This window comes from Lithobates pipiens, unplaced genomic scaffold, assembly GCF_037356315.1.
Source record: "Lithobates pipiens isolate NorthernLeopardFrog02 unplaced genomic scaffold, aLitPip1_a1.2 Scaffold_48, whole genome shotgun sequence".
NCBI classification, from domain to species: Eukaryota; Metazoa; Chordata; class Amphibia; order Anura; family Ranidae; genus Lithobates; species Lithobates pipiens.
The window spans coordinates 2,705,025-2,720,542 of record NW_027507872.1 but is presented as its reverse complement, the minus strand read 5'-3'; positions in this window follow the sequence as shown (position 1 = coordinate 2,720,542).

The window sequence follows — 15,518 nt, the reverse complement described above, 5'->3', positions numbered from 1 at the left end:
TTCTGGATAACTGGGGACGAAACAAAGCCACCTAAGGTCTGTCCATGACAGGACCTCAAGGTTTGGGCATTTCCTGGACATATAGGACAAAACTTCAAAAAGTGACCTGCCTGGCCACAATAAAGGCACAATCTCTCCCTCCTCCTAAAGGCTCTCTCATCTGCAGAGGCGGCTCTAGACTTTCTGAGGCCTTAGGCAAAACTTAGACATGAGGCCCCACTCACGCCCATAATGGGAAAAATATTATAAAAATGATAAAAATTAACTGTATGAATGCATATATTAACTTAAATCCTATGAACTATGAATTCACAGTTTCTATAAATTTCTCTAGCCAATTATTCTTTAATCAAATATCATTAAACATAGGGTGGGTGGGTATATATGTTACACGCACACAGATATAGATCAAATTGTGCAGCTACCTACTCATTATCCTTTGTGCTGTCTCATAAATGTGAAATTAATTTGTCAACAAAGTATAAAACAAAAAAAAAAGTAATTTTACAACATATTCTAAAACATAACCTGTTTAATGCAACAAGTGATTTTTTTACAAAAATGTAAAACATAAAAACATATAAATATGTAACTTTGAATATTTGCTCAGTAGTGCATGGAACATAATAGGTATAAAGTGCAATATTTTTCAAGTAACAAAATAACTCAGTTTCTTGTATTCTTTAGCAAAACATCAATAAAAAAAAAAAACTAAATTGGAACTTTAGTCAGAAAATTAAGTCCTGCTATCCTGTGTAGCCAAAGAAGCTGCTTCTGTTTGATCTGCAACTACCATGGTGCTGCTCCAACAAATGACTGTCAATTCTGAACAGGTGTCTGTTTAGGGTGCCTGCAGGAAAACAGCCTGGTGTAAGAGTGCCCTATTAGATTAGACTTATACCAGGGTCCTTTCTCAGGCACTTACTGAAAGCCAATCAAAAGAAAAACAAAACAAAACCTTTGTTTCAATATACAATACCACAATATATGTGCTAACTATAGTTGGGGCTCATACACAAACCCCCTGGGAAGTTTTAACAGTAGTACATTTTTTTAATGTTTCAATTATAGAAGTTGCAAAACAGTTGCCTACATTTGGCAGTTGTAAATTCATCTATTACAGATGAATAATTTAATTTTGAAGCCAGATCAAGTTCAATGGACAAAACTGCTAAGGCAGATAATCCTTTTGCCACACCTTGCTGATAAGGTTGATTTTTTACTAAAATCTCATACCATACAATTAATGACAGAACAAACTCATATGACAAAATTTCTTCTTTTAGTGAAGACAGTCCAAACCAGCTAAGGGACAGTCCCATATAAGGGACAGTCCCATATAAGGGACAGTCCGATCCAGCTGAGAGATGGTCCAATCCAGCTGAGGGACGGTCCAATCCAGCTGAGGGACAGTCCAATCAGCTGAGGGACAGTCCAATCAGATGAGGGACAGGTCAATCAGCTGAGGGACAGGCCAATCAGCTGAGGGACAGTCCAATCAGATGAGGGACAGGCCAATCAGATGAGGGACAGGCCAATCCAGCTATGGGACTGTGACATTCCAATCCACCTAAGAGACAGTCTGACGCCCAGCTAAGGGACAGCCTAATACAGCTGAGAGACAGCCCAATCCAGCTATAGGAGTTTGACAGTCCAATTCAGCTATGGGAATGCGACAATCCAATCCACCTAAGGGACAGTCCAATCCAGCTAAGGAGCAGTCCCAGCTGAGGGATATAGTCATAGTCCAACCCAGCTGAGGGACATAGTCCGACCCATCCAATCCAGCTAAGGGACAGTCCCAGATAAGAGACAGCCCAGCTAAGGGACAGTCCAACCCAGTCACCGACCTCACATCCATGATACAAGAGATGGTCAGAGACTGTGTATGGACAATAATACAGGAGATGGTCAGAGACTGTGTGTGGACAATGATACAGGCAATTGTCAGAGACTGTGTGGACAATGATACAGGAGATGGTTTTATTATGGTAATGACAAGCAAACTCTTACATGGTATCAAACGTTGGAGCCACTGACAGGGTGCTGACAGACAATCATGCAGGAGATGGTCATAGACTGTGGAAAATGATACAGGAGATGGTCAGAGACTGTGTGTGGACAATGAATCAGGAGATGGTCAGAGACTGTGTGTGGACAATGAATCAGGAGATGGTCAGAGACTGTGTGTGGACAATGAATCAGGAGATGGCCAGAGACTGTGTGGACAATGAATCAGGAGATGACCAGAGACTGTGTGTGGACAATGAATCAGGAGATGGCCAGAGACTGTGTGTGGACAATGATACAGGAGATGGCCAGAGACTGTGTGTGGACAATGATACAGGAGATGGCCAGAGATTGTGTGTGGACAATGATACAGGAGATGGCCAGAGACTGTGTGTGGACAATGATACAGGGGATGGCCAGAGACTGTGTGTGGACAATGAATCAGGAGATGACCAGAGACTGTGTGTGGACAATGAATCAGGAGATGGCCAGAGACTGTGTGTGGACAATGATACAGGAGATGGCCAGAGACTGTGTGTGGACAATGATACAGGAGATGGCCAGAGACTGTGTGTGGACAATGATACAGGAGATGGCCAGAGACTGTGTGTGGACAATGATACAGGAGATGGTCAGTGACTGTGTGTGGACAATGATACAGGAGATGGTCAGAGACTGTGTGTGGACAATGATACAGGAGACGGTCAGAGACTGTGTGTGGACAATAATACAGGAGACAGTCAGAGACTGTGTGTGGACAATAATACAGCAGACGGTCAGAGTCTGTGTGTGGACAATGATACAGGAGACGGTCAGAGACTGTGTGTGGATAATGATACAGGAGACGGTCAGAGACTGTGTGTGGACAATGATACAGGAGACGGTCAGAGACTTGCAGAGACAATGATACAGGAGACGGTTTTATTATGGTAATGACAAGCAAACTCTTACCTGGCTAACACGGTATGAAAAGTTGGAGCCACTGACAGGGTGCTGACAGACAATCATGCCACAAAGATGCAGGAGATGGTCAGATACTGTGTGCGGATAATGATACAGGAAACGGTCAGAGACTGTGGGCGGACAATGATACAGGAGCCACTGTGCCATCAAAAGCAGCCACCGTGCCATTAATCGCAGCCACTGTGTCATCAAACGCAGCCACTGTGTCATCAAACGCAGCCACTGTGCCCTCAAATGCAGCCACTGTGCCCTCAAACGCAGCCACTGTGCCCATCAGTTGCAGCCACTGTGCCCATCAATTGCAGCCACTGTGCCCATCAAACTCAGCCACTGTGCCCATCAAACTCAGCCACTGTGCCCATCAAATGCAGCCACTGCGCCATCAAACGCAGCCACTGTGCCCATCAAACGCAGCCACTGTGCCCATCAATTGCAGCCACTGTGCCCATCAAACTCAACCACTGTGCCCATCAAATGCAGCCACTGCGCCATCAAACGCAGCCACTGTGCCATCAAACGCAGCCACTGTGCCATCAAACGCAGCCACTGCGCCATCAATCGCAGCCACCGTGCCATCAAACGCAGCCACTGCGCCATCAATTGCAGCCACCGTGCCATCAAACTCAGCCACTGTGCCCATCAAACACAGCCACTGTGCCCATCAATTGCAGCCACTGTGCCCATCAATTGCAGCCACTGTGCCCATCAAACTCAGCCACTGTGACCATCAAATGCAGCCACTGCGCCATCAAACGCAGCCACTGTGCCATCAAACGCAGCCACTGTGCCATCAAACGCAGCCACTGCGCCATCAATTGCAGCCACCATGCCATCAAACTCAGCCACTGTGCCCATCAAATGCAGCCACTGTGCCCATCAAATGCAGCCACTGTGCCATCAAAAGCAGCCACTGTGCCATCAAACACAGCCACTGTGCCCATCAATTGCAGCCACCGTGCCATCAAACACAGCCACTGTGCCCATCAATTGCAGCCACCGTGCCTTCAAACTCAGCCACTGTGCCCATCAATTGCAGCCACCGTGCCATCAAACTCAGCGACTGTGCCCATCAAATGCAGTCACTGCGCCATCAAACGCAGCCACTGTGCCATCAAACGCAGCCACTGTGCCCATCAAACGCAGCCACTGTGCCCATCAAACGCAGCCACTGTGTCATCAAACGCAGCCACTGTGCCCTCAAACGCAGCCACTGTGCCCTCAAGCGCAGCCACTGTGCCCATCAATTGCAGCCACTGTGCCCATCAATTGCAGCCACCGTGCCATCAAACTCAGCCACTGTGCCCATCAAATGCAGCCACTGCGCCATCAAACACAGCCACTGTGCCATCAAACGCAGCCACTGTGCCATCAAACGCAGCCACTGTGCCCATCAAACGCAGCCACTGCGACATCAAACGCAGCCACCGTGCCAACAAAAGCAGCCACCGTGCCAACAAAAGCAGCCACTGTGCCATCAAACACAGCCACTGTGCCCATCAATTGCAGCCACTGTGCCATCAAACTCAGCCACTGTGCCCATCAAATGCAGCCACTGCGCCATCAATTGCAGCCACCGTGCCATCAAACTCAGCCACTGTGCCCATCAAATGCAGCCACTGTGCCCATCAAACGCAGCCACTGTGCCCATCAAACGCAGCCACTGCGACATCAAACGCAGCCACTGTGCCATCAAACGCAGCCACTGTGCCATCAAACTCAGCCACTGTGCTCATCAATTGCAGCCACTGTGCCATCAAACACAGCCACTGTGCCCATTAATTGCAGCCACCGTGCCATCAAACACAGCCACTGTGCCCATCAATTGCAGCCACCGTGCCATCAAACTCAGCCACTGTGCCCATCAATTGCAGCCACCGTGCCATCAAACTCAGCCACTGTGCCCATCAAATGCAGTCACTGCGCCATCAAACGCAGCCACTGTGCCATCAAACGCAGCCACTGTACCCATCAAACTCAGCCACTGCGCCATCAAACTCAGCCACTGTGCCCATCAAACACAGCCACTGTGCCCATCAATTGCAGCCACTGTGCCCATCAATTGCAGCCACTGTGCCCATCAAACTCAGCCACTGTGACCATCAAATGCAGCCACTGCACCATCAAACGCAGACACTGTGCCATCAAACGCAGCCACTGTGCCATCAAACGCAGCCACCGCGCCATCAATTGCAGCCACCGTGCCATCAAACTCAGCCACTGTGCCCATCAAATGCAGCCACTGTGCCCATCAAATGCAGCCACTGTGCCATCAAAAGCAGCCACTGTGCCATCAAACACAGCCACTGTGCCCATCAATTGCAGCCACCGTGCCATCAAACACAGCCACTGTGCCCATCAATTGCAGCCACCGTGCCTTCAAACTCAGCCACTGTGCCCATCAATTGCAGCCACCGTGCCATCAAACTCAGCGACTGTGCCCATCAAATGCAGTCACTGCGCCATCAAACGCAGCCACTGTGCCATCAAACGCAGCCACTGTGCCCATCAAACGCAGCCACTGTGCCCATCAAACGCAGCCACTGTGTCATCAAACGCAGCCACTGTGCCCTCAAACGCAGCCACTGTGCCCTCAAGCGCAGCCACTGTGCCCATCAATTGCAGCCACTGTGCCCATCAATTGCAGCCACCGTGCCATCAAACTCAGCCACTGTGCCCATCAAATGCAGCCACTGCGCCATCAAACACAGCCACTGTGCCATCAAACGCAGCCACTGTGCCATCAAACGCAGCCACTGTGCCCATCAAACGCAGCCACTGCGACATCAAACGCAGCCACCGTGCCAACAAAAGCAGCCACCGTGCCAACAAAAGCAGCCACTGTGCCATCAAACACAGCCACTGTGCCCATCAATTGCAGCCACTGTGCCATCAAACTCAGCCACTGTGCCCATCAAATGCAGCCACTGCGCCATCAATTGCAGCCACCGTGCCATCAAACTCAGCCACTGTGCCCATCAAATGCAGCCACTGTGCCCATCAAACGCAGCCACTGTGCCCATCAAACGCAGCCACTGCGACATCAAACGCAGCCACTGTGCCATCAAACGCAGCCACTGTGCCATCAAACTCAGCCACTGTGCTCATCAATTGCAGCCACTGTGCCATCAAACACAGCCACTGTGCCCATTAATTGCAGCCACCGTGCCATCAAACACAGCCACTGTGCCCATCAATTGCAGCCACCGTGCCATCAAACTCAGCCACTGTGCCCATCAATTGCAGCCACCGTGCCATCAAACTCAGCCACTGTGCCCATCAAATGCAGTCACTGCGCCATCAAACGCAGCCACTGTGCCATCAAACGCAGCCACTGTACCCATCAAACTCAGCCACTGCGCCATCAAACTCAGCCACTGTGCCCATCAAACACAGCCACTGTGCCCATCAATTGCAGCCACTGTGCCCATCAATTGCAGCCACTGTGCCCATCAAACTCAGCCACTGTGACCATCAAATGCAGCCACTGCACCATCAAACGCAGACACTGTGCCATCAAACGCAGCCACTGTGCCATCAAACGCAGCCACTGCGCCATCAATTGCAGCCACCGTGCCATCAAACTCAGCCACTGTGCCCATCAAATGCAGCCACTGTGCCCATCAAATGCAGCCACTGTGCCATCAAAAGCAGCCACTGTGCCATCAAACACAGCCACTGTGCCCATCAATTGCAGCCACCGTGCCATCAAACACAGCCACTGTGCCCATCAATTGCAGCCACCGTGCCTTCAAACTCAGCCACTGTGCCCATCAATTGCAGCCACCGTGCCATCAAACTCAGCGACTGTGCCCATCAAATGCAGTCACTGCGCCATCAAACGCAGCCACTGTGCCATCAAACGCAGCCACTGTGCCCATCAAACGCAGCCACTGTGCCCATCAAACGCAGCCACTGTGTCATCAAACGCAGCCACTGTGCCCTCAAACGCAGCCACTGTGCCCTCAAGCGCAGCCACTGTGCCCATCAATTGCAGCCACTGTGCCCATCAATTGCAGCCACCGTGCCATCAAACTCAGCCACTGTGCCCATCAAATGCAGCCACTGCGCCATCAAACACAGCCACTGTGCCATCAAACGCAGCCACTGTGCCATCAAACGCAGCCACTGTGCCCATCAAACGCAGCCACTGCGACATCAAACGCAGCCACCGTGCTAACAAAAGCAGCCACCGTGCCAACAAAAGCAGCCACTGTGCCATCAAACACAGCCACTGTGCCCATCAATTGCAGCCACTGTGCCATCAAACTCAGCCACTGTGCCCATCAAATGCAGCCACTGCGCCATCAATTGCAGCCACCGTGCCATCAAACTCAGCCACTGTGCCCATCAAATGCAGCCACTGTGCCCATCAAACGCAGCCACTGTGCCCATCAAACGCAGCCACTGCGACATCAAACGCAGCCACTGTGCCATCAAACGCAGCCACTGTGCCATCAAACTCAGCCACTGTGCTCATCAATTGCAGCCACTGTGCCATCAAACTCAGCCACTGTGCTCATCAATTGCAGCCACTGTGCCATCAAACACAGCCACTGTGCCCATTAATTGCAGCCACCGTGCCATCAAACACAGCCACTGTGCCCATCAATTGCAGCCACCGTGCCATCAAACTCAGCCACTGTGCCCATCAATTGCAGCCACCGTGCCATCAAACTCAGCCACTGTGCCCATCAAATGCAGTCACTGCGCCATCAAACGCAGCCACTGTGCCATCAAACGCAGCCACTGTGCCCATCAAACGCAGCCACTGTGCCATCAAACGCAGCCACTGTGCCATCAAACGCAGCCACCGTGCCCATCAAACGCAGCCACCGTGCCCATCAAATGCAGCCACCGTGCCCATCAAATGCAGCCACCGCGCCATCAATTGCAGCCACCGTGCCATCAATTGCAGCCACCGTGCCATCAAACTCAGCCACTGTGCCCATCAAATGCAGTCACTGCGCCATCAAATGCAGCCACTGTGCCAAACGCAGCCACTGTGCCCATCAAACGCAGCCACTGTGCCATCAAATGCAGCCACTGTGCCATCAAACACAGCCACCGTGCCCATCAAATGCAGCCACTGTGCCATCAAACGCAGCCACTGTGCTCATCAATTGCAGCCACTGTGCCATTAAACGCAGCCACTGTGCCATCAATTGCAGCCACGTGCCATCAAATGCAGCCACTGTAAAGCATCCTCAGTAAAGCAGATGAAAAGTTATTTTTAGAATGTGTGAAAATAAAACTGTCTTGTCAATGCAGAGTTAATATGGCCTTTGGAAATTGGTAAAGGCAGCAGGACTCAGTTGGAGAAGCAACACATGATGTTCTAGCTCTGCCCTGCAGTGCAATCTGGGAGTTGTAGTCTCTGCAGAGCACAGGCACCAGACGGCCATGTTGAAGTCTATGTGCCTGTGCTTTGTGGGAGAACTACAATTCCCGGCATGCAATGGGGCCGCCGTTAGGGGAAGGAAGGGCTAGGACTTGGAGGATGGCGTTGCTGCTATTGGACACGCAGGCAGCCTAAGCCATGCATATTAAACAGTCAGACATACTCTTATCACCCCCCTCGTCCACCGCCGCGGAGCTCACTCTGTCTGCAGCTGTGTGCAGCGCGCCCGCCGCCCGCTCACCCCGCCGTTTGAGAGACTGTCCCACACTCAGCAGCAGACAGTGCAGCACAACACCTCAGAGACAAATTAGGCAATCGCTCGATGGCGAGGCCCTTCCTGTGGGCGAGGCCTAAGGCAATCGCCTAATTTGCCTAATTAAAGAGCTGCCTCTGCTCATCTGCAGAGAGACGCGTGAAGCCCAGGTGCATGGGTTCACCTTCACTGACCAACTCGGTACCAGGAGGCATGGGAGGTGAGGGAGGCATGGGTGGGACTACAAAGCTTGGAGGCAAACGTACAGGAGATTTCCGCAAGCGCTCCTTAAGAGAAAGTCTTTCTCTGAGTCTGGAGTCAATGAGGATGGCAAACGAGATCAAGCTCTCCAGCTCAGTGGGTATATCTCGGGCTGCTATCTCATCCTTGATGGAATCCGAGAGACCATGAGAAAAAGCAGCCACGAGGGCCTCATTGTTCCAAGCAACCTCTGCTGCCAGAGTACGTAATTCAATGGCATAGTCGGCAACGGTTCTCCTACTCTGTTTGATGGACATGAGGCACTTGGCAGTAGAAGCGGAGCGTGCAGGAACGTCAAATACCCTTTTAAAGGAGGCCACAAACTGAGGGTAACTCAAGACAACAGGTTTTTGCGTCTCCCATAGAGAGTTAGCCCAGGCCAAGGCTCTCTCAGTAAGCAAAGATATCACGAAACCTTCTTTGCTTCTGTCCGTGGGAAACGCCCGGGGCAGCATCTCGAAGTAAAATAAAAAATAAAAAGGTAAATAGTCAAAGCAAAGCTAGAGTCCAGTAACCGGATCGAGTAGTCAGTCAAACACAACATTAGCAGAAGGTGCCCAAAGGGTGGCGCTAAAGAGCTGAAAAGCCACGTAGTACATTACTACGTTCATGTTTGTTGGCTGATAATTGTGTGCCGTTTTTATGCATGACAAGTTCATGGCCAACGCCCTTCAGACAAAAGTCTGATGCAGCCCTCATCCAGGAAAAATGTAAAAAAAAAAAAATGTTGCTGCCCGGCCCTGTGCTCCATTTTGTACACTCAGGTGGCCACACCATTTTTGCAATTTTTCCTTTGTTTTTTTATTTTTCACTTATCACCTTCAGAGTTTGTGAAAGACCCACCAAATCATATTTTCTGAAAGAACAGGATAAGTAAAATAAAAAGAAGGTGCTACTGATTTTTTGGACCCCATGGTATTTGTGAAAATGTTTATCAAACCAATATATTAGCAAAAAATACAATACAGCCATTATTAGTAGATAAAAATACATCAAATTGTTCAAAATTTCTACTAAATATGAAATCTTAACCTGTATTGAGTGAATAAATAACAAATATTTGTGACTTTTAAATTGCATCTTTTTGTAAAATGGTGAAAATTGAACAGACGCCAATGTGTAAATATCCAAATTTCTCTAATAAACAAAAGGTTTTAATTTTTCCCTTACAGCTTTCGGAATTTGTGAAAAAAAAAAAAAAAACATATATTTTCTGAAAGCATATGACCTCTAGAACAAAAAGAAGGTGCTGCAGATTTTTTAGACAATGCAGTATTTGTGCAAATGTTTATCGACCAATATATTTGCAAAAAATACACTAAAACCATTATTAGCAGATAAAACAGCTAATTTTACAAAATTACTGCTAAATCCATCATAAATATAAAGACTTAACCTGTATGGAGTTAATAAATAGTAAAAAAAAGTTTTAATTTTTACATTGCGCCTTTTTGCAAAATGGTGAAAATCAAACAAATGCAAAAATGTCAATATCCACATTTCTCTAAAAATTGGAAGGTTTTAATTTTTCTCTTACAGCTTTCCGAATTTGTGAAAGACCCCAAAACCATATATTTTCTGAAAGAATATGACCTCTAGAATAAAAAGAAGGTGCTGCTAATTTTTTTTGGACCCCAAGGTATTTTTGCAAATGTTTATTGAACCAATATATTTGCAAAAAATACACGAAAACCATTATTAGCAGATTAAAACACAGCTAATTTTACAAAATTCCTGCTAAATCCATAATAAATATAAAGGCTTAACCTGTATGGAGTTAATAAATAGCAAAAAGTTTTAATTTTTACATTGCACAATATATTTGCAAAAAAGCAGATAAAAATACAGCAAATTGGGGGGCGTGGCCACCGCGCGCTGGTGTATGGACGCTTGAGTAGTGAGCTCCGCTCCAGCAACGGGCCCTGAGCGACACAGACGTCACGATTAGCAGTTTCACCTGCACTCTCGGTGACCGGAGATCCCGCTGAACCGGACGGTATGTCTTGCAAGCGGAAAGACGCAGCCAAACCGAAGAAATTTGTGGATTTCTTCAGACCGGCGGACCGCGGCCTGCGGCAAGATGGCGCCGGCGGAGGAGCCTCGCCGCCATCTCCCTCATGCAGCTCCCGATCAGCAGCGTCTAGCCCTGAAGCCACCAGTGCACCGTCTGGATGTTCTCCAGTGGCATCTACACCGAACTCCTGCAGCCCTGTGAAGTCTAAACCACGGTTAGAGGAAGACTACAGACAGGTGAGCACAGAGCAGGAATCATTGGAGGACACACGAGAACTGGCAGACCCTTTTAATGCTTTCCCCACTGCTGATAAACCTGTATCAGACACCATGCTTAAGGAGATGTTGCTCTCCCTCCGCACTTCCATGCATGCAGACATGCTGAAATGTGTCAGCACTTTCAAAACTGAAGTAGGGGAGATGGGTGGCAGAGTTGAGCATATAGAGACTAAAATGGGGGAATTTGCAACCTCACATAACACATTGATTGACACCTTTCACGAGCAAGCGGATGAAATCGCATGGCTAAGGGGTAAAATCGCAGACCTTGAGGATAGGTCGAGAAGAAATAATATTAAGCTACGAGGAGTCCCTGAGACCATCCTCCCTGCGCAGCTACAACAATATGCTAAGGAACTCGTGCGCATTCCTACCTTCTACAGATGAAGCGGAGATGCAGGTAGATCGCATCCACAAGTTACCCAAGCCATATCATCTACTAGATAACATACCCCGAGATGTACTAATGAGAGTGCACTTTTTTCAAACTAAAGAGAAGCTTATGATGGCGTTTCGCAAACAGCAGTACCCACCAGAAAAATTTGCCCACATTCAATTGTTTGCGGATCTTTCGCAATACACGATGCAAAAGCGGAAGTCGCTGGTGTCTGTGACCAAAGCATTAAGAAACCACAATATTCTGTATAGATGGGGATACCCGGTGAAACTGACTGTTACCCACGAAGACAACACCACTGTGGTGACTAATATTGAGGAACGCCTAGACCTGCTGCGTTCCCTGGCCATCTTGCCGGTTCACACTGAAGAAGAGTCCTCTTCCGTAAAAGTGGCACACTCTCCAGCAGAATGGCATACAGTGTCGCATAAAAAAAAGAAAAAGGTCAAAAAAAGTAGCCTTTAACTTGCTTGCCTCTTTCACTGAGGGGCAGGTGGAAACACATTAGGTCCATGTCGCACTAAGGAGCACTAGTGCGTTCCTTTTCCCCCCTGGTAATAATGGATGGTTTTTCCGCCCTCTGGTTCTTGTTGAATCCTACTTTTTTATTAACCACTTTCAGACCGGACCAATTTGCTGGTCAAAGACCAGACCACTTTTTGCAATTCGGCACTGCGTCGCTTTAACTGACAATTGCGCGGTCGTGCAACGTGGCTCCCAAACAAAATTGACGTCCTTTTTTCCCCACAAATAGAGCTTTCTTTTGGTGGTATTTGATCACCTCTGCGGTTTTTATTTTTTGCGCTATAAACAAAAATAGAGCAACAATTTTGAAAAAAACGCATTATTTTTTACTTTTTGTTATAATAAATATCCCCCAAAAATATATAAAAAAACGTTTTTTTCCCTTAATTTAGGCCGATACGTATTCTTCTACATATTTTTGGTAAAAAAAATCGCAATAAGTGATTATTGATTGGTTTGCGCAAAAGTTATAGCGTTTACAAAATAGGGATAGTTTTATAGCATTTTTATTAATAATTTTTTATTATTTTTTTTTTACTAGTAATGGCGGCGATCTGCGATTTTTATTGTGACTGCAACATTGTCGGGGACCCATCGGACATTTTTGACACATTTTTGGGACCATTGTCATTTATACAGTAATCACTGCTATATAAATGCAGTGATTCCTGTGTAAATGACACTGGCAGTGAAAGGGTTAACCAGTGGGTGGCAGTGTAGGGGTTAAGTGTTCCTAGGGGTGTGTTACTAACTGTGGGGGGGTTGGGCTTTCATTTAGTGTACACTGATCTCTGCTCCAATCACATGGAGCAGAGATCAGCGTCACTAGTTGCTAGGCAGAATGGGAAAATGTTGTTTATACAGCATTTCCTCCATTCGGCCGCTCCGTGAGACGATCGCGGGGATGCCCGCGGCGATCGAGTCCGCGGGTCCCGCGACCGGACTCACGGGGGTCCCGACCAGCGCGGGAGCGCGCCGCCGGCGGCGCGCTCCCGATGGCACGGCGGCAACGAATATTGGACGTACATGTACGCCAATATGCCTGCCCGTGCCATTCTGTCGACGTACATCGTCGTGCGCTGGTCGGGAAGTGGTTAATGTTTTGTTTCTTTTTTCTGGACATGACCTTATCCCTTTCCTTCCCCCCTTCTCGTCCATGTTTCCCGTGGTCTGTTCGTCTCCTCCCTCTCTCGGATGCGAGTGCCCTGGAGGATAGACAAACGCAATCGCCTGTTCGCAGTGCTATGCTACAGGACATTGGCAGTCAATATCCCAGGTGCTGTGAGTATCAATATGTAACTGATAACCATGTCTTTCAAGGTAGTCTCTTTTAACGCTAATGGGCTAAATCATCCTGCAAAGCGCTCCTCTGCCTGGAAGGAAGCTATGAAACTCAGGGCAGATGTCCTTTATATACAAGAAACTCATTTTGAAGCTGACAATGCCCCAAAATTCCAGCATAAAAGTTTTCCGCACATGTTCATGGCCTGTGCACCTAAGAAACAGAGAGGGGTTCTTATTGCTATCAGAGACTCGGTGGCCTTTACCCTGAAAGAGTTGCATGCCGACCCAGCTGGTCGCTTTTTAATTGTTCAGGGGGAACTCAACAACAGGCCATATACCCTGGTCAATTTATACACGCCCAACGCTCATCAAAATCGCTTTTTACAGAGACTCTACAGGAGGATTGCATCTATCCGGTGGGGCTCATTAGTAATCTGTGGAGATCATAACATTACCCTGGATTTTGCCCTTGACTCTACTACTGTGGCTAAAAGACCCCCTCCTAAATTGCAACCCCTTCTACATGCTGCAGATGTCTATGATGTATGGAGGTGCCAACACAGCAACGAACGTGACTATACATTTCATTCCTCCAGGCACAACTCGTACTCCCGAATAGACTTGATACTAGTAGATAAACAACTGTTACAGGCGGTGTCCGCCTCCACCATACACAACATTACGTGGTCTGATCACGCCCCGGTCTCCATTGTGGGGATGGAGGGGCACACTCCTAGACCTGCTTATATCTGGAGAGCCAACTCTCGTATCTTCCAAATGTCAGATCATGCTGAAAGCATTAGAGCTCATTTGAAAGAATATTTTGCTTGTAATGAGGGATCCGTGGATGATCCGATGGTATTATGGTGCGCCCATAAGGCGTATATTAGAGGGGTAATGATTAAGATTTGTGCAGGTGAGAAGAGGCGGAGGACGCAAAAGGTTGACCAATTGCTCACTACTATAAAGACCCTTGAATCTCTCAATAAAACCAATATTAATTCCCAAACGGCCCAGCAGCTCTCCCGGGCTCGCTTCGATCTCAGACTTCTATTAATTGAGCAGTATGATAAGTACGTTCGTTCACTGAGGTTGTCTCACTACTCCTCAGGGAACAGGGCAGGTACATTTTTGGCCCAAAGGCTTAGAGGCATTAGGACTAAATCTAGAATACCGTATTTATTGCGGACTCAAGACAACAAAAAGATAGTTAACCCTTTCCCGCCGAGCGTACGCAGATCTGCGTACTCGGCTTCCGGGGGTTATACCGGGATGATGCCCGCACCTGCAGGCATCATCCCGATACCGTTTTTTGCAGCAGGCGATTGGCTATCCAGGCACAACAACCGATGCGGCTAAAAGTCGCTTGGCTGTTATGCTGGAGGAGCGGGAGGGGACGTCCCCCCCTCCCGCCGCCTCTCGCCGCTGTTACCGGTGCTCCCACTCGATCGGGAGCACCGATTAGTTATCCGACGCCTCCGGCTGCTGGGGAGGAACTGGAACGAAGCCGTAATCGGCTTCGTTCCAGTCTCCTCATCGTAAACACGGAAGCGACGTCATGACATCACTTCCCATTTACTTGGCTGCCAATGGCGCCGGTTTTAAAAAAATATCCGGTGGGGGGGTGCATGCGCGAGGCTTGACATGGCAGACGTGCTTCCATAGAGCTCCGCATTCCCTGCTGCATTACCGGATCTTTTATGATAACCTGAACCGTATTCTTTCTACATACTGACCGGGATCGCCTCCTGATACTCCGAGGTACCTTAAGGTATGGTACTCACGGGACCCAAGGGCAAAAACAAGCCGAAACCCATCAAAGAAGCTTTGGCCCGGGCCTCCTCCAAAATGGCGGCGAAAGCCTTAGCGAAACAGCATGCGGAATCTCCGGCGGCCTCGGACAGCGGAGAAGAGGAGGACACAGACTCCAATCTTGGCGGCTCCCCACCTCTACCTTCCACAGGTATGTCGCAAGCTGCTTTCTTGAAACATATGGAATCTATGCTCCAGAAAGCTCTCAAGAACACCTCAGAGCAAATAACTGACAGGCTCTCACGAGAAATTCGTGAGATAGGCCAGCGCACTGCTGACCTAGAGACGAGGGTGGACGATATGGAGCTTACCCTCCGAGATCA